General features: G+C 47.8%; 1 long non-coding RNA gene across 1 annotated transcript; it reads right to left on the bottom strand.

Annotated features, from left to right (window-relative positions):
* Positions 1-524: 524 nt before the first annotated feature.
* Positions 525-1138, bottom strand: LOC131920116 (uncharacterized). Its single transcript, XR_009381509.1, has 2 exons — positions 787-1138; positions 525-698 (listed from the first exon to the last, which is right to left on the bottom strand). It is a non-coding gene; the product is annotated as an uncharacterized LOC131920116 (long non-coding RNA).
* Positions 1139-19114: the final 17976 nt, after the last annotated feature.

Raw genomic sequence — 19114 nt, 5'->3', positions numbered from 1 at the left:
CACATGAACTGCTCTAATGCTGCAGTAAGGGGCTGTTCCATGCTGAGCCCGGGATGGCACATCTATGGCAACCCCTCCGAGGCTCCAAGAACATTGCAGAGAGAGAGGTGGGAAGGAGGGAAGAGCCTGAGGATGCAGCGGACTGTTTGGAACTGCCACAGAAGCCGTGGTCACCTGCACATGATGTGCCTGAGATTGGGCCCATGGCCATGCTGTCATGGAGGCAGGAGAGACTCACAAGGTCCTACCCCTTCTGAAGGATGGAGTGGCGGTTAGTGGTTGCTAAGGGAGGCAGTGCCATTGTCTTCGGGAGTATAGCCACTAGGAAGGTACCACGCTCCTGCGTCATCAAGAAAACACAAACAAAACAAAAAACAGATATGAAAAGAGAATAGTAAAGGGGGCACTCATGGGAAGAGAAAGATGATCAGCAGACGCGGGAGGGGACAAGAAAGCAGACTGGGGCGGGGGATAGCAGATTGGATCAAATACATCATGTATGTATGAAAAGGTCATAACAAAACTCACAGTTATGTCAACAATGTTATTAAACATTTTAAAAATAATCGGCTGGACTGGCCTAGAAAGGTTCAACGATGTTTGACGCGGCTGTTTCTTGTTCCTCTGACACTGGCCAAATCATGTCACGGCACCAAGCAGCCTCCATGTCTTCCTCAACAAAACGGGAAGGATGGCTCCTGCAGATGAGCAGAGGTGTCTGACAACACATGACCAAATCCAGACGCTTCCTGACCTGACTAAAGTCAAAACACGAAATCCACTCACTCACTCACTGACTTCTGTCGAGAGGATCAGGTGTCTTTGGAAGGCAGCCCATGGTCCAGCACCTCACTCCCCCCTCCCCAGCCCCCAGGTGCAGACTCAGCCTGTAGGCCCTGAGGAGGTGAGCAGAGGCCTGCCGGCAGCTTTATTTTTAGAGCCTCCCCTGGAAGCCAGCTCAGACTCCCCAACTCCGTGGGGAGCGGAAGTCAGGCTATTTTTAGGAGGCACAGCTGCGACCCACTATGCCTCCTGCACCACTGGGTTTCAGCCCTCATGGTGTTCAGAGTAATCACATCACTTTTGTCTTTGCTGTACTTTTCCCCCCTCTGGGTCCTACCCAGGAGCTGTGGGCTCTCTTGCTTCCAAAGTTCCATCTCACGTGCTCTGTGACGCAAAGGAGGAGGGGCAGGAGGGGCGCAACCCACCTGCTTTGCTGAAGCCATGGTTTCTGCCTTATGGGCTCTCACAGCTGGGAGTATGGGCGCTCACAGCTGGGAGTGTGGTTCCCGTTGGTGCCCTCTGTGTAGCCATAGCAACTGCGATGAGCCACATTTGCTGTGTGTTTCTCATTTACCCAGTGGGGTTTTTTTGTTTTTTTTTTTTTCCCAATCAGCCGCTATCCCAACCTCCTGATGGGTCTGGAATGTGGTACCCCCATCATGATCTCCACAGTCTCCATGAGTAGACGGGTGCCAAGAAGTGCAGGGATTCGTCCAAAGGCACCCAGGATGTAGATGCTCAAGTCAGGGTTCTTCCTGTGAAGATGTGGCTGTCATGCCGAATGTGAAATGGTGTAGCCCTTCATCTAGCTTACCCCATCTGCCTGCAGGAACCCAACTTCTCACGTGAGACTCTGCACTTTCCTCTGGAAAGCCCTCTCGGGTTCTTCCAATCATTGGTATTTCACAATGAAGTACAGAATGTGACAGACAGAAATGGAGAATAAGAGAACAGAGCTCTAACAGCCAAATGGCAGCTCCTGCTGTGACCCAGGCTCCTCCAGGGCAGGAATCAGCACCCATCGTCACCAGACACTCCCCTAGTCCATTAATTTGTCTTGTTGTAATAAAACCTGGAGCTCATTGATCTGGCTAAACAGACTTGCCAATGAGCTCCAGGCATCCACTTGTCTCCATCCCTCCCCCAGTATTGAAGTTATACACACACACACACACACACGCACGCACGCACGCACGCACGCACGCACACACGCATGCACACATGCAACCAACTTTTAGGTGGGTGCTGGGCATCCTGACTTGGGTCCTTATCCCTGCACAGCAGACACTTTCCTCACTGAGCCATCCATCCCCCAGCCCAGTTGCTCTGACTTTCACCTGTAGAGCTGGGCTGGATTCTGGAGACAGGCATGCACAGATTTGTGCGGCAGCCCCAGAGGTGGAGAGGGATGAGAGAAGCATAAGCACAAGGGCTCTCAAATGGGGTGGCTGTTGTTGAACCACTTTGTACTTTGAAGAGAGAAAATGACAGGCTTGAGACGAACCAATCAGCAATGTGAAGCCCGTGTGAGAGGCAGAGAACGCCTTGAATGGCATTTACAGAGATTCTCCTTTCCTGAGGTTGGACAGCAGATAGGGCTGAGGTCAGGCACGGGACATAACTGCAAGAGCGGGCGGCCGGCTTTAGACAACCTGCCTCCCTAGTCCCGCAACTCTCACCTGCCAAGTAAAGATCCTGACGGGAAGAAACAGGATCCTGAAAGGTAAGTTAGAAGCATTCAAACGGATACACTTGAACCCTTAGCGTTTCAACCTGCCTGCAGCCCCAGCACCTGCTACAAGTGTCCACTCCTTCCGGTGGGATGACAGATGTCCTCCTCGCCATCATGGCTGTGACGGAAGTCGACTGACTGCACACTCAGAAAGTCAAGTACGTTCCTGTTCAGTGCTGACCCTCTTCGGCCACCAGAAGTGTGACTGGGAGAGCTGGCTAGCACAAACCAGGAGATACTGGAAGGTGCCAAGGGGCTGATCCTGTGATGACTCATCTCACAGCACGAACCTCACTAGGAGCGGGTTCTAATGCCGGCATGATTCTTGAAAGTAAATACAACAAATCCTGGGGAGGGGGCCACAGACTGCCTTTAAGATTTGATGGTTCTTGAACCCTAATTTATTCACTGGCCCTTTGCAGAACATGTTTGCTGATATCTGATGCAAAGAAGTAAGAACATGATGCTCCCAGGAGCCAAAGGAGTATTACTTCGGATTTAGGTTCAGAAAAGATGAAGATCAATATCCTGGAAAAGACTGCTGACCTCCAAAAGGAGTACCAAGACCACCCAATGGAGAAAGAACAGCTTCCTCAACAAATGCTGTTCAACCCACAGGTGGCTAGCCACATGCAGCAGGATGAAGCTGGGACCCTACTTCATATAATTGCAAGAACAAATTCAACTGGATCAACAACTTAAATCTGAGAGCTAATACAAAAATCTTTAACTTGAGCAATGGAATCTTAAACCTAGCAACAAAAGCCTGAGCAGCAAACGGGAAAAATAGATAGACGAGGCACCGTCAAAATCAAAACCCTGTGTGCAGCAGCTGATGTTATCAAGAAAGGGAAGAGGTAGCCCTGAAACTGAAATAAAATATCTTCAAATAACACATACGATAAGAGGGTAAGAATCTAATATTCAAAGTATGTATAAAGAAGAACTCTAACAGGCAAGCAGCAAAACCAAAAAAACACAAGCAATCTAATCCAAAAGATACAGACAGAGAATGTGAATGGCTGTTTCTACAAAGAAAGTTATAAAAATGACCAGCATCCTTATGGGAAGATGTTCAAAGTCATTGGTCATTTGGGGAAAGCAAATCAAGACCACGGTGAGGTACCACTTCACACTTACTAGGAAAATGGTAATTAAAAACCTTAAAAACGAATAAGCAATGAGTGTCACAAGGATGTTGCACATTGTTGGTAAGAATGTAGGGATGTAGAATGCTTTCTACAGCAACAATGAAAAACAGTTTGGCAGTTCCTTGAAAAGTTAAATCTAGACCTCCCTAATGTCCCATAGTTCCCCTCCCCGATGTATTCCCTCGATGTTTTGTTTTTATTTTATTTGTTCTATTTGACACAGGGTCTCCCTGTGCAGCCCAGAAGATGCTGAAAATCACTCCGGAGCCAATAGTAGACTCTATTTCACACTCCTTCTGCCTCAGCCTCCCAAGTGCTGGTAGTACAGGCCTGGGCCACCATGCCCAAGTGCACAAAACCATCGAAAATACACAATCAAACAAACAGATATCCACAAATGTTCATGACAGTGCCGTGAACAAGAGCTGGAAGGTGACAACCACTCAAAGGCTCATCCCTGGATGAACGGCTGGACAAATCACAATAGACAGACATAATAGTGCATACATAAACAGACACAGAGAGATGGACATAATAAAATATGTCCACCTGTAAAAAGGAGCAAAGGGCTGACAACACAAACTTCAGAAACACCACACTAATACTCATGCCATAAATGGAATTACATAATTCCATTTGTAAGAAATGTCTACAAGAGAGAACTCCAGATAGGCAGACTGCGGCTTGGTGGCTATGGGGCCTGTGATGGGTCAGGAGGAAGTGCTTAATTGCTTAGTTGGAGGAGTGATGGAAATGTTTTGGAACAAGACAGGAGTGATGGTTACACAGCATCAAAAATGTACTAAAGTGTCACTGATCGTTCCCTTTAAGATGGTCGATTTCATGTGATGTGAATTTTGCCTCAATAATTTATTTATTAAGTGGTGAAAAGATGAAAATTGGGTGAGCAGAAGGCGGAGCTGAGACCTCTGGCACACCAGGACCCTGAGAGTGAAATAGGTAGGGCACTCCATCTTCCATAGAGTGGGGCTTGCACCATAGGGAAACACTGGCCTTGCTAGGAGATGCTTGTGTTTAACTGGGGTCCCTATGGCAATCGGGACTGAAAAAGATTAGCAGGGACAAGAGGTGACTCTGACTTCCAAAAGCAAAGTGGACGTAATCATCTTACGTGCATCAAAATTGGGGTGGCAGGAAGGAATCAGACCACCCTACAAGTGTCAGTAGTTATGACCTGCACACCAAATCTTGCTCACCCCTGATTTTGTAAATAAAATTTTACCATCCAGAGTCATGCCCATTTGCTTAGATGCTGTTTACAGCTGGTTTGGGATTGCAATAGCCAAATCCAGGTGGTTGTGAAAGTTATCCAATATTGCAAAGCCTAAGATATTTATTTACCTATCTACCCAGCCTTTTCTAGATAGGTTAGCTGGTATCAAGTCTATGGAAATGCCTAATAGAACACAAGGTTCTAACGAAGCAGTGGGGGATTTTTGTAATATGGAGGTCAACAGAGATGAAGAATGTGTAGACAGAAGACTAAGCTTAGAGTCACCGATAAAAACACACAATACTTGTCATTTCCAGATCTGTGCCAATTCTCAGACCCCAAATCCACCAACTGAAAAAGAAGTTGGGTCCTCAGAAGAAAAGGGAAGCTTGTAATATTGTAGTCAATATTAGCACATAGACGCATAGCCATGTCCTGAGATAGAGGAGGTCTTACAACAAAGAACAGAAAATCCAGGTGTCCAGTGAAATGTTAGACATGGGGGCTCAGTTGTTGCTGATACAGTAAGACTCAGAACTGGACCACAGCCACGTAAACCAGAGGTTTTAGAGACCAAGGAAGTGCAAGATCTGACACGAAAATTGAAAGCTCTCAATTGTTCACCCCAGTTCTAGAATACATTAGTGAAATACACACACACACACACACACACACACACACACACACACACACGCGCGCGCACAAAGGAAAACAGCAGGTCAGATGACCCCGTCATATCCTACACTACAGTGACCTACTACAAACCAAGTCAACTAGTAACCCATGTATTGCTTCTGAATTGGATGTGGTACCTACTGTCATGTTTTGGAATAAAGTATGCCCTACAGGTTCAAGTGCTGCTGTGCTAGCAATATTTGAGGAAAGTGCTTGAAACATTGGAAGACAGATTGGCTGAAGGAAGTAGGTCATCGTAGGTCATTGAGGTTGTATCTTACCTTAACCTTGTATTCTCTCTCTCTCTCTCTCTCTCTCTCTCTCTCTCTCTCTCTCTCTCTCTCTCTCTCTCTGTGTGTGTGTGTGTGTGTGTGTGTGTGTGTGTGTGTGTGTGTGTTCGTGAAAACCAAATGAAACCGTGAGCTAAAACCAGTCCTTCCTCCCATAAGTTGATCATGTCAGGTATTTCATCACATCTGGAAAGGCTGGCCAACACAGTCACCTAGAACACATTAACATAATAGCAAGCAAGCAGGACAGCTGTTATTTTGGAAAGTCCTTTCAATCCCACACCCATCAAAAGAAACATCCCCGGTTCATATCCATTCACATGAGATGGGCATCAGTTTTCCTCCTCAGGTTTGTCTTGGGGTTCTGGTGAGTCTGTCTTATTCAGTCACAATATATACAAAAGGGTCTGGGTTACCTGGACTTTCCAGAGAGCCATACTGACCCACTATGTTAATAATGTTATGTAAATCAGGTCTTAGTGAAGAGGAAGTGATAAGTGTGGTAACAAGATCAAGTACAGGATGAGTACCCCTTCCCCAAATTCTGAGGAGCTGCGATGGTTTAGACTTCAGGGGATTTTCAGATTTGGGAATACATGCATATCCCTAATTGAGGTATTTTTGTGATCATACTCATGTAGAATGGGCAATTGATTTCTATTTTGCATATACTTCATACACATGGTCAGAAGGCAATGTTACATGACACTTTTAGCCAGTCTGCCTATTGACTGGGACCCAACACATGAGGTCAGATGTTCCCTGCTCTTACAGAAGACCAGAGTTCAGTTCTCAGCAACCAGGTAAGGTGGCTCACAACTGCCTGTAACTCCAGCTCCAGGAGAGCCTCAAGCATACAAATACACAGCATTCACTTACACAGACACATACATGCATTAAAAGAAAAAAACATTTTACAAATAATTAAGAAATACATGCATTGCTCTTGGGAGAGTGGGCCCCGCAGCTCACCTGAGCAGCGCAGTAGAGCTGACCCTATTGGCTGGCATGCGGGTGAGCTGATCTGAGGGCGTGAACATGGGAGAGCTGGCCCCACTACTCATCTGTTACATGGTGGTGTGGGAAAGGGAGACATGCTCCCCCATCCCTTGTCACCTGCAGCAGGTGGGAGAGCTGGCCTGGGGTGGGGCATGAGAGCAAGAGAACTGGCCCTGCCCTTCACCAGATGCAGCACTTGGGAGAGTGGGTCCTGTAACTTGCCTGGGCAGCACAGTAGAGCTGGTCTTGGTAGTGAGGGTGTGGGGGATCCTACTCAAGGGCATGAGAGCAGGAAAACTGACCCTGCCCTTTGCTGCCTGAAGCACTGGGTGAGCTGGTCTGGGCAATGCTAGAGAGCTTGCTGTGGTGATGAGGATGCAGGAGAGCTGGAGGGCTGACCAACTCATCTATCACCCAGATTCAGATCCAGAGCTATGAGTTGGCCTACCCCAACATCTACCCCATCTATGATGTTCTGGAGCATGTGAAGGGGCCAGTCCTGCAGATCCAAAGCTGCAGGATCTCCATGACACAGGGCAACAACAGGATATCCCAGAGGAGTCTCAGTGAGGATCCAGTTTTGATAAAGTAGCAAAAACCAGAGGCCTCAAACCGAACCAATGACTCATTGCAATGAACATTTGCAAGTAAAGATGTATGGACTAAACGATATACGGTGTGACTTAGTGTGATGCACTACAGCTTCCATGATGAGACTTTTTTGAGGGGAAGGGAGGAAGTTACAAGGGCAGAGGGCAGATCTGAAGGGACAAGGAGAGGAGTGGGACTGGGGTGCATGAAGCGAAATGCATAAAAAAATCAATAAAAAGGGTTTTTTAAATAAAGAAAAGAAATACATGCATCCTTCTAAAGTGACCCCTAGCATGCTGCAGTAGAGAGAGAGAAGAGAATATTTAAGCATAGGATGTCAACTGACCTGAAGCAAGAACTGCCCATCATGAGCCACAGGTGAGTGATCTATCAGAAGATGGAAGTGGAAGATCAAAGGTCATATTTGAACAAGTGCGGAGACAGAAATCGCTAACCGCCAGGCGGTGGTGGCACATGCCTTTAATCCCAGCACTCGGGAGGCAGAGCCAGGAGGATCTCTGTGAGTTCGAGGCCAGCCTGGTCTACAGAGAGAGATCCAGGACAGGCACCAAAACTACACAGAGAAACCCTGTCTCAGAAAAACAAACAAACAAAACCTGATAAGAAATCGCTAACCAAACAGCTGCACATATTAGGTGTCACCAAATGTTTTCCCCAATGATCCCCTCAGCTCACACCCGTGCCCTGATTTAGCAACTTATGAAGAAACAAAGAATCCAGTTTGGTCCATAGATGCTGATACAGTGAACATTGCCACACTACAGACCTCCTCGAGGGGCCCTGAAATCTTCCAAATAGAGCAATAGTTCTCAACCTCCCTAATGTTGTGACCCTTTAACACAGTTCCTCATGTTGTGGTGACCCCCCCCCCAACCATACAACTATGTTCATTGTTCCCTTATAACTGTAATTTTGGTACGTTGTTGTGAATTGTAATATAAATATCTGTGTTTTCCAGTGGTCTTAGGTGACCCCTGTGAAAGGGTCATTCAACCCCCAAATGGGTGGCAATCCACAGGTTGAGAACTACTGGAATAAAGGGGAAAATTCAGAGAGGTGAGGTAGGGATAACCACTGACCAATGGGATTTGGTAAATGGTGTAGCTTTTGAGTGAAGAGTTTGAAAGAACACAATTAAAGACGAGGGCAAGTCTAGGGCACAGGCGTGTGAATGGGCTTTGGGAAGTGACACAAAGTGTGAAGAGCTTGGAATCATACATTAACATACACTTGGGTCATCCACTGTGAAAACCTCGCCAGGCACTGCAGTCACCTCCGTCTCGGGCACCTGTTAGTTTTCCCAGGAGCAGAGAATCCATGATGGCATTAACCACCATCAGTTATACACACCAAAAAATACAGACTGTCACCAAGAGAGCTACTGTCATTGCTGTTTGGCTGAGTGAATCAGCAGGCACAGAACGGGTTACCACATGGCCAAGAATAATGATCCTTGATCATCTAACGGGAAATTGAGTTTGACGTCACTTGATGGCAGTGTGAAGAAACTGATCTGGAATCTAGACGCTCTCCTGGGGTATCTAGGGACCCCTGTGCCTGGCATTACCTGCAAATGGTCAACTGCAGCTTTGGTAAGGGTGTGGTGATGAGGATCTCAGAGTCCTTATAGGTGAGTGGCTGTGTCATACACCAGGAAAGCTACCCAGGTCAGCAGACATTCCAACCAAGGACAAGAGAAGCCTGAAGCAAGAAGTAGACAAAGAAGGTCATGAAGAAAAAGGGGGAGGGGGAGAGGAGGAGTTAAAAGTAAAAAGATCAGTGTTGCCTTGAGACCAGCTGCTGCAGTGGGGACTGTAACTTACTCTATTAACCCCTCGGAAGCTCACTTCGGACTTGTGACCACAGAATTACAGAACTGCTCCTACTAGGCAATCTTCACTGGATGTGAAGGTGAAGTTTAACTGTAACATGTACATGGTGAGCCATGGCGGATGCTATGGGTACCCCACTGAGACCCCCACTTACTAGGCCAGGGCACCTGTCCCAGCTTCATGTCTATTGCTATGAAGTAGCAATATTTAGGGGGACAAAAACCCTCATGAAAAGAAACTTAAGAGAGAAAGTGGTTTCTTTCAGTTTATGGTTCCAAGTTACAGTCCATCAGTGTGGGGAAGACAAGGCAAAAACTTCAGTTTCCACATCCACTGTCAATACCAGAAGTAAACGGATGCACACATGGTCATTTGCTTGTGCTCAGCTCAATTTCTTTACTCTTACATGGTTCAGGACCCCCTGCCTAGGGAATGATGCCACTCATTTTCGCACATTAGGCTAATCAAGACAACCCTTCAACAGACTTGCTTAAGGACCAACTTGATCTAGGCAGTTCCTCATTGAGACTCTACCCAAGTGATTCTAGATTGTGCCAAGTTGACAAGCAAAGCTCACCTCATAGCGTCCATCTCCCTCCTGCTGCGTTAACTGCCCCCCTTCTCCCCGGAGCTCCTCTTGGTTGACTGGAGTTGCTCTGCTCAGAAGTTTTACCGGGCTTGCTGGAGGATGGAGCCCAGAGGAGTGCCTGAGTGTTTCAAGATGTGAGTTCCCAGCTACTCCTCCCGCTGCCTGCCACCTGCTTCCACCGCCCCCCTCCACCATCATAGACCCTAAAGCTCTGAAACCATAAGCCCCCAATAAACCCTCCCTTCCATAAGCTGCCTTGCTCATGGTGTTTTATCACCTCAAGAGAAAAGCAACTAAGACAGGAGCTGGATCTTGCCCTGGCGTCTTCCTTTTACTGCTCCATTCTGCTTCCTGCCCACCACAAGTGAACGACAGCTCCAGAACTGTGAACAAAATAAGTCTTTCCTCCCTTGAATTGTTCCTGCAAGCATCTGAGCACAGCAACACAAAGGTCATGAGCACAGTGCTTAAACAAACGTGTCTTTTGTTTAAGACAGACCCATTTTGGTCTCCTGTGATCAGCCAGTAATACAAAGGGCACAAACTCCTGAAAGTTGGAAAAGGCAGGTAGAAACTAATCCCTCTGTGTATGTGTGTTTGTGTTGCCGGTGTGTGCATGTTCATGTGTGTGCATTCATACGCGTGAGGGCATATGCACACGCAGGAGCACTGTGTGGAAGCCCAAAGGTTGACGTTGGGCATCTCCCTCAATCTCTCTCCATGTTATTTTTTTTTAAGACGTGGTCTTACTTAACTTTTCTACTGATGTGCTGAGACACCATGACCAAGGCGACTTACAAAAGAAAACATTTATTGGGACTCGCCACTTCAGAGGGTTAGTTTAGTCCAGGACCATCATGAGGTGAGGAGCGTGGCAACAGACAGGCTGTGCTGGGGTGCTGTGGCAGAAGCTGAGAGCTCACATCTTGAGACAATAACCATGTCTTTTTGTAGTTCTGGTGCACATGCATTGTTTTGGCTCAGGTCTAAGCAGGCAGCCTTTCTCCTCCTCTTACCCTTCCCACCTTTTTTTTTTTTTTTCCTACAAGGCTGAAGGCATCCCAAAGACTTGCTGCAGGTAATTTGTTCACCCTTCCAGCATCTAGTTTTCCTTCCTCCAGAGAAGGGAAGGAAGCACAGCAGACCAGAGAAAGAAAGATGCAGGACCCCTGGCTTGGCCATCATTTCCACGGTCTACTGAACTTCTGCTGGCTGGGGATCTTTTGTTCCTGAGCTTTGCAAAGCAGGCAATCCTGCCTACATGACAGGTGGATAAGGGAGTACTTAGAAAGGTCTCATAGCTTGCACACGGTAACATCACAGTGGCATTACAGCTAGATGTGAGATTTTTATCCGGGGCACTTTAGGAAGCCACGCCTCCCAGGATGATGGCTTTCCCAGGATACAGCTAGAACCGGCAGGTACAGGTCTCTAGCCAAGCAACACATCCAGCACCACGTCACAAGGACGGTCCTAACAGCCCCTACCCTCCCGGTTCTTTGGGAACTCTCCCCCTCCTAAATTCAGCTCTGGACTGCTGGTCTCAAGCTGTCTCTCCTATCGGTCCTGGTGTAGGTCTCAATTTGCAGCCTGTAAAGAGAGGCTCATCTGAGCACTGCAATGGCTGAGGAGTACTTTGGATCCACGTACTGCTGCTGTTGCTAAGAAACGGGCCCTCTAAATTCAATTTACAAAAAAAGATAGAGCGAGCCAGAGAGAGCGAATGAGGGGGATGCTGGAACATCTGGTTATCTTCCCTGGCTGTCTCCGGTGACCGTGAAAATGAGATAAGGACAGTCCAAGATGGATGCGCTGGCGTCAAACCCATTCCTGCCCTTCCTCTGGGCAACTATTTCAGATCTGCAGTGGGCAAATGGTGGGCGCAGAGGAGGAAGCATCTCCTTTTGAGAACACTAGTAGAGGAAAACACTCCTATCCCCAGTCCCCAGAATAAAGGACTCAGACCTGACACAGTGAGCTCAGGTCCTTATATTTGGCGCCCCCGCCACTTCCACCATTGAGACAAGCCACTCCGCATATTTGTATAATCTTCTCTAGCTTACTTGAGATTTTCACGGTACATTAGCTCTTTGGGTGTTGATATTATTTTCTGCAGTTCACAGGTGAGGAGCGTGGGGAGCCGGTTAAGAACATTCATCATCTGTGGAGAAGCGCCAGTCCTAACCCTGCGCTGCCAGGAGAGGGCGCTGCTGTTCACTCCCTGCTGTAACTGTCGACTGCGAGGTGAGTTAGATACTGACTCTCCACAAAATGGATCCACTCAAGTTTGTAAAAACCTGTATTAATGACAAACAATTTTCCTTGTGCTCCAGACTGAGCGAATGCATTCCCCCCAAAACACATATGGTGAAGCCTTAATCCCAGTGAAATGGCATTTGGAGGTGAGGTCTATGGGAAATGATTAGGTCATGAGGGTGGAACCTTTTGGTAGGATTAGCGTCCTCTTAAGGATAACAGGAGAGGCATTGCTTACATTCCCTCTGCTTTCTTCCTGTGAGGTCACAGCCAGGAGCTGGCCATCTGCAAGCCAAGAAGAGGAACCTTGCCAGAGCCAATCCAGCAGGCTGGCATCCAGAGCTCAGCCTTCCAACCTCTAGGAATCATTCAACACAAAAAGCTGGGGTTTAAGCCTCTCAGCTTTGAGAAATAGGCAACAGGGGGCAAAGCTAACGAAGTCCCTCGTTTCAAGATCTCTCAAAGCCTTCAACTTCGGGCACTGCAGGCGTCCTCAAGGGCAGAAAGAACTTGATCTCTCTGAAACAAGCCGATGCAAGGGTTGGTGGACCTGAACGATGGTCCCAGAAGAGCGCTAAGGGGATGAAGATGAAAGATGGGGCAGAGAAAGCTAGCTAGCTACAAGGAAGTGATGTCTGTGGGCACCTGGAGCTTAATCCTCCACTTCAGGGACTGGTAATAGCGGAATGTGTCCCACAGATGACGTCCTCAGATGTATCCCAACCTCCAAGGGAGAGATCTGTGCTATGTAGATACCTCATCTGCAGGAGCCGTGTTGAGACTGCTTGCACGGGATGGTAATAACCCTCTTGCCTTGTTTCCCAGAACCTGGAGTCGATTCTGGCAGAATTAATCTATGGTAGTCCATGAGCACAGCCAGGCCTGAGAGACCATGAATGACTCTGACAGCAGCCTCTAAATGGGAACAGAGCTGCAGTCTCCAAGGCTTATTTGATCATAAAACTTTGGAGAAAGAGTCCCATGGGACTCGAGCTTCACTGAAGTGTCTGTGGAATGTTGGAGTCAGAGGCTCCCCCAAAACTGGAAAACTCTAGAGATCTGAAACCGTGCCCTTGTAATATCCAAAGGGTCACTTTGCTCAGCACCTCCCAAAGCTGGCCAGATGAGTCCTCCCAGCTCATCTCCAGACGAGTCCTCCCAGCTCATCTCCATAATCCTCTTCCTCTCTCTATGACCCCATCATCTGAACTTGGTCTGATCTGGAGAACTCGCAGCCTCAATTCACACCCATCCAGGAAATTCCTGCTAAAGCAGGTGTGTGGTATTCCTGCCCACCCCGCCCCCCAGCTCTGCATCTTCTGCAGAGGCCCCCAGCTTAGCTGAGAAATATGCCCCAGAGTGCTTCTTCTACTCACGCCCCTCTTTCTAGTACCCACTCAGACCCTCAGCCCTCTTCCTGAAACTCAATACTAATTCCAAGAGAGCAGAGTGGACAAGACACAGATACCTGGGGTCCCGTTGTGCCTCTACTATTCCCTACCTGTGTGGCCCTGAGTCAGTTATCTGACCTCTCTGAGCCCCAGATGTCTATAAGGTAGAGTTGATGGTGATTCTTTTCTTGCAGAACTATTGTTAGAATGTGTTAATTATCATTAGAATGTGATACTCAGTGCCTGGGGACAGTAAGTGCTCAGTAACGCTGTCATCGGTATTAACAACATGATAGCAGCCAGTGTTTACTGAGCCCTAACTGTCACATGTGAGGCACCGTGCTGAACACTTACAGGCATTAACTCAATGAGTTCCAGCTATCTGCAACCTTGGTGTCTATCTTCATTTATAGGGTATGCAAAGGAGATGCAGAGCAGGGCACACCCAAAGTCACTATGTGGTTATGCAATAGCCTCAGGAAAGGTTGCCTGATTATGCCTCAGGCAGGGGGATATAAGACTTAGTGCTGCTCCAAGGCCATCTACGGCCAGTCATTTTCCTTCCTGCATTGCAGAATCAAGTCCTCTTTGGTTCCCCCATACTCCCGCAAAAAAACATTTTTTCAACTCTAGAAATGGAAGTTCCTTCTAGCCTCCTTGCTATCAAAGTCCAGCCCTTACATTAGGCCACTTCTTCTGGGAAGTCTCCTGTGACCCTTCCCACATTCAACTTCAATGAGGCCCTCCGTCCTCTACTGCTAGAGAGCTCAGGTGATGCTCTCAGCACACCGACCTCTGGACACCTTCCGGTAGATCTCTTCTCACATTTAATCCTAGGAGCAGGTATTACTGCTTGGCGAAGGCAGGGCATTTCCTCAGTCCCCTAAGCCACAATGCCTAGGCCAGGTGGGGTTCTGCACAGATGCTCATGAAGAGTGGAGCATCCTAATAGCAAGGGGAAATTGTGAGGTCCCCAGCTGCCTCCCCAGGTCCTTCTCCACATTTCACAAAGATGAAATGAGGGCCAGACACAAAGAGAGGCACCTGCTGTTCAAATCACCCAGACAGTAAAACAGGAACCAGACTCAAGCCCAGGATTCTCGGCTCCCAGGCAGTGCTCTAGGGTTGAGGCCCTAGGGGACTGTCTTCAGTGTGGTTCATAACATGAGATTAATGCTTAGTAATTCTAGCAAGGGTTTCACTCACTGTTGCCTTTCCACTTCAAGACAGAGGTTTCTCTCTACCACCATCACCCAACTCTGTTGACTCCGCCCCTCCTCCTGGGACTTGTCTGCTAACCAAGCTAATGCCTACAGGCTTCCATCCTGCCGCTGAGAGGTCAGCTATTCTGTCCTCCCAAAGGAGAGCCTCGGTGACTGAAGTATCTCTCAATCCAGAGGCCTCTCCAGCTGCTTTCAGGCCCAGTCACTTAGGTGAATACAGTGTGACCTTTTTTCTCCACAGAGGACTTGGGATTAACCTCCTCCACCAAGTATGGACCTAACCCCGAGTGAAGAGCAGCAACCAAGTGTGACAGCCTCCGCAGTTCTGTGTGATTACTCCATGAAGTATCTATGTGAGGGCAAAGCAGGCCAATAGAACTTCTTTAGGACCCCCCAAAACAAGTGACCCTCTTCCCAAGAGGGGAGGAAGGGAAGGCAAGGAGGGTGGGGAAAAGGAAGGAATGAAAGAAGGAATCTAATCTTATCATATTTTTAAAATATAAATCACTTCTTCACAATCCCTCAGTGAAGATATCTAAGCACACAACTGCCTTGAGAAAATGGTGTGATTGCGCATGTGTTATGTGGGTGGGTGTGAGTATGTATGCATGTATATGGTAGCTGGGTGTGAGTGTAGGGTGGTCTGTGGTATATGGTATACAGTAGCGTGTGGTGTCTGTGTGATAGGTGTGTGTGTGTGTGTGTGTGTGTGTGTGACAGGTGTGTGTGTGTGTGTGTGTGTCTGTGTGTCTTTGGGGTGGATGTAGGGAAAAGGCTGACATCTACATCTGCCCCCCTCTCACATCTGTGAACAGAAAAGACACCTAAGGGACCCTTAGCCACTATTTGTGGTCGTTTGAATGAAAATGCCCCCCACAGGTTCATATATTGAGCCTGGTCCTCAGTTGGTGGAACTATTTAAGAAGGATTAGGAAGTGAGGCCTTGTTGGATGAAGGGTGTCACTGATGTTTCAAAAGCCCACGCCACCCCTGATTAATTGTCTCTTTCTCCTCCTTCACCTTTCAGGTCACGATGTAGCTCTCAGCTACTGCTCCAGCACCATGTCTGCCTGCTGCCTGCTGCCATGCTCCCTGCCACGATGATCATGGACTCTTAACAGTCTGGAACTGTAAGCCTCAAAATAAATGTTTCCTTTTATAAGTTGCTTTGGTCATGTATCAGAACATGGTCCAAGAATGGAGTTGTATGAGGGGAATTTCTGAGTGCTTGTAAGAAAACTCCAAGAAAACAAGTGTCTTATGATCTCAGTTTCTTCAAAAAGATGAACTTGTTCTTGGATTACGCTTTTGTGCCACTCACAGGTGTAGAAGACGGGAATGAGGCGAGGGCTCTCTCACTGACTCTGAAACTCATCAGTTTGGCTAGGCTGGCCAGTCACAACACCTCAGGAGCCCTCCTGTCTCCACTTCACCAGTGCTGAAATTCAGGCATGTGCTGCCCTGCCCAGCTTTTCACAAGAGTCCTGAAGGCGGGATTCAAGTCCTCACACTTGCTCACCAAGCCCTTTACCAATTAAGCCATCTTCCTAACCCAGTCCATTTTTTTTTTTTTTCTGAGACAAGACTTCTTATTGGCCTGGAACTTACCAATTCAGCTAGGCTGACTGGATAGTGAGCACCATAGACCTGCTTGTCTCCATTTCCCCTGCTAGGATTACAAGCATGTGCCATCACTCCTGGCTTTTTAAAAATGCAGGTTCTAGAGATAAAACTCAGGTCCTCATGCTTCCATAGCAAATACTTGAGCAACTGAGCCATTTCCCAGCTCCATCCTCAGATACATTGTAAGCCGCCAACAGCCAAAGAACCTGAACATGTCCATCCCCATCTCACCTATCCAAACATCTCACACCATCACCAAACCTGTCAACTCCAGCTCCTAGCACATCTCCCTTAGAGCACTGCTCTGTGTCTGCGCTCAACACAGTCCTCCCTGCTAACACTAAAGGAGTCTTCCCAAACTGCAGGTCTGTGTAAAGCAGGGGCTCCCATCACTTCACAGGAGGACAACGTTCAAGGCTCTTGATGATGTCAATGTTCAGATGACATAAGCCCATCTGCCTTCAAATGTCATCTCCATTATCCCCTCCCCTGCATATGCACGCAGGCACACACACACACACATACACACACACACACACACCCCAAATACACATACTCACCTCACCACATGATTCCCCATAACCCAGACACAGAGGCTATCCCAGCTCCATGCCTTGGTAAGTTCACTTCAGTTAAAGCCACTCCTCAACTCAAAGCGTTGACGGCTTCTGAGCTGCACCTTGAAAGACGAATAGGAGTTTTCTTATAGGAAGACCTCTCATCCCAGGGCTCCAATTAGCAAATTGACTGGTCAGTGCTGAAGTATTAGTAAAGTTCTCTCCTTGTCTGTTTCCACATCTCTCATTTAGGATGGGAGCTTCCGGCAGGAGGCATCTGGCTTCTGCTGCCCCTCCAACCTCAGCACCCAGCACATGCCAGTTCAGGACCACTGGCTTCTCTGCTGTTCCCACTAGGACAGAAATGGATTCTACCAGACTAGGGTTGTAAAAAGAAAAGGAGGAGTAACAAAAGGAGCTTTGGCAAGGTCTCACACAAGACAGTGACAAGGAAAGCCAGGTTCGAGGTGGCTGGTCACAGGAGAATAACCTCTGGGAGTGCATGAAGGCTAAAGACTTCCAACTCCATCTCTCTTAATTCCTGGTAGATTTGGGCTATGCCCTTTTTACGTGCAGAGTCCACACCTACCACACCTACCGGACAGGCCAGTGTCCCTCAACACATACAGGCACACACACCACAAACACTCACCCTGCCATGACAGTAACAACACAAGTAGATCAGGTTGTTTCCAGACTGGGAATCACATCTGTACCAAGGAAGCTAGCATCTGAGCAAACAGGATACCTCCCACAGGCCAGGACTGATGTTCTGTGCCAGGATGGGCATGAAATCTCCAACCGTCTCCTCAGACCTCCAGGGGGACAAAGTTGGTGTTTCCGGCAAGAATAACATGGGGCTTTTGTGTCCAGAGCCCATGAGAGAAACACGAGGAGCGAATAGAGGGAATGTTTAGGGAAACCAGAAGAAAGGGGACTTGGGCATAAAGAAATGCAAGGTACGAGACAGGCTTCCTGCCCAGAGGACGCAGCCTGAGTAATGTTTACCTTGTTCTCTGTCTTATCTGCTACTGCTACAATAGCTTGTCAAGAAATAGTTCCTGGCCAGGAGTGGCAGCACACACCTTTAATCCCAGCATCTGGACGCAGAGGCAGGCAGATCTCTGTGAGTTCAAGTCCAGTGAGTTCCAGAACAGTCAGTGCTACATAGAGAAACCATCTCAAAAAAAAAAAAAAAAAAGAAAGAGAGGGAGAGGAGAGAGAGAGAGAGAGAGAGAGAGAGAGAGAGAGAGAGAGAGAGAGAAGAAGAAGAAGAAGAAGAAGAAGAAGAAGAAGAAGAAGAAGAAGAAGAAGAAAGAAATGGAGAGAGAGAAAGGAAAGAAAGAAAAAAAGAAAAAAGAAAAGAAGAAAAAATATTTCCTAAGATTTGGAGAGATTGGGGTTTGTTTGTCATATGTGTGTATGTGGTGTATGTGTGTGTTTGTGAACATGCATTGGTGGAAGTACCCGTGTATGCATGTGCAAGACCAGAGGGGGATCCTGGGATGCTGCACTCTACCACTCTCTGCCGGTGTCCTAGAAACAGGGTCTCCCACTGAGCCCGAAGCTCACCGGCTTCTTCAGTTAGGCTGTCTGGGCAGTGAGCTCCAGTCATCCTCCTGTCTCCATGCCCCACAGCACCAGAGTTACAGGTGTGCATGGCCACATTTGGCTTTTATGAGGGTGCTGAGGTCAAAACTCAGGTCCTCAAGCTTGTGTAGCAAGTATTTTACCCACTGGACCATCTCTACTGCCCCACTATTTCCTAGCTTTAAAAAAAAGAGACAAATGTTATTTAGAGCCTGGAGCACATTAGAAAGGTGGAGCTACAGATGATAAATTCCACAGCCTGGACCACCCGGATGAGGAATTTGGACCCTTATTCAACATGAAACCATCAAGAGTCTCTGGAGTCTAGGAGCAGGCACAGGAAGTGGCTGCCAGAGGCAGGGGACTGGCTGTTTCTGTGAGAGGTCGCCAGCTTCCCTTGCAGACTTGTGCTTCCTTTTCCCCATTATTCCAGCTGTGCTTCCAAGCAGGCATCAGCCAGGCCTCCCGTCACTCAGGCCACTCAGGCAGCATGGGCTCTCTCACATTTCCCTGCCAACAGGTACGCTGCTTAAGGGTTATTCTCATGGACAAAGCACCGGCTTTCTCCAGAGTGGCA

This window comes from Peromyscus eremicus, chromosome 9, assembly GCF_949786415.1.
Source record: "Peromyscus eremicus chromosome 9, PerEre_H2_v1, whole genome shotgun sequence".
NCBI lineage: Eukaryota > Metazoa > Chordata > Mammalia > Rodentia > Cricetidae > Peromyscus > Peromyscus eremicus.
This window is presented reverse-complemented; position numbering and strand designations above follow the sequence as displayed.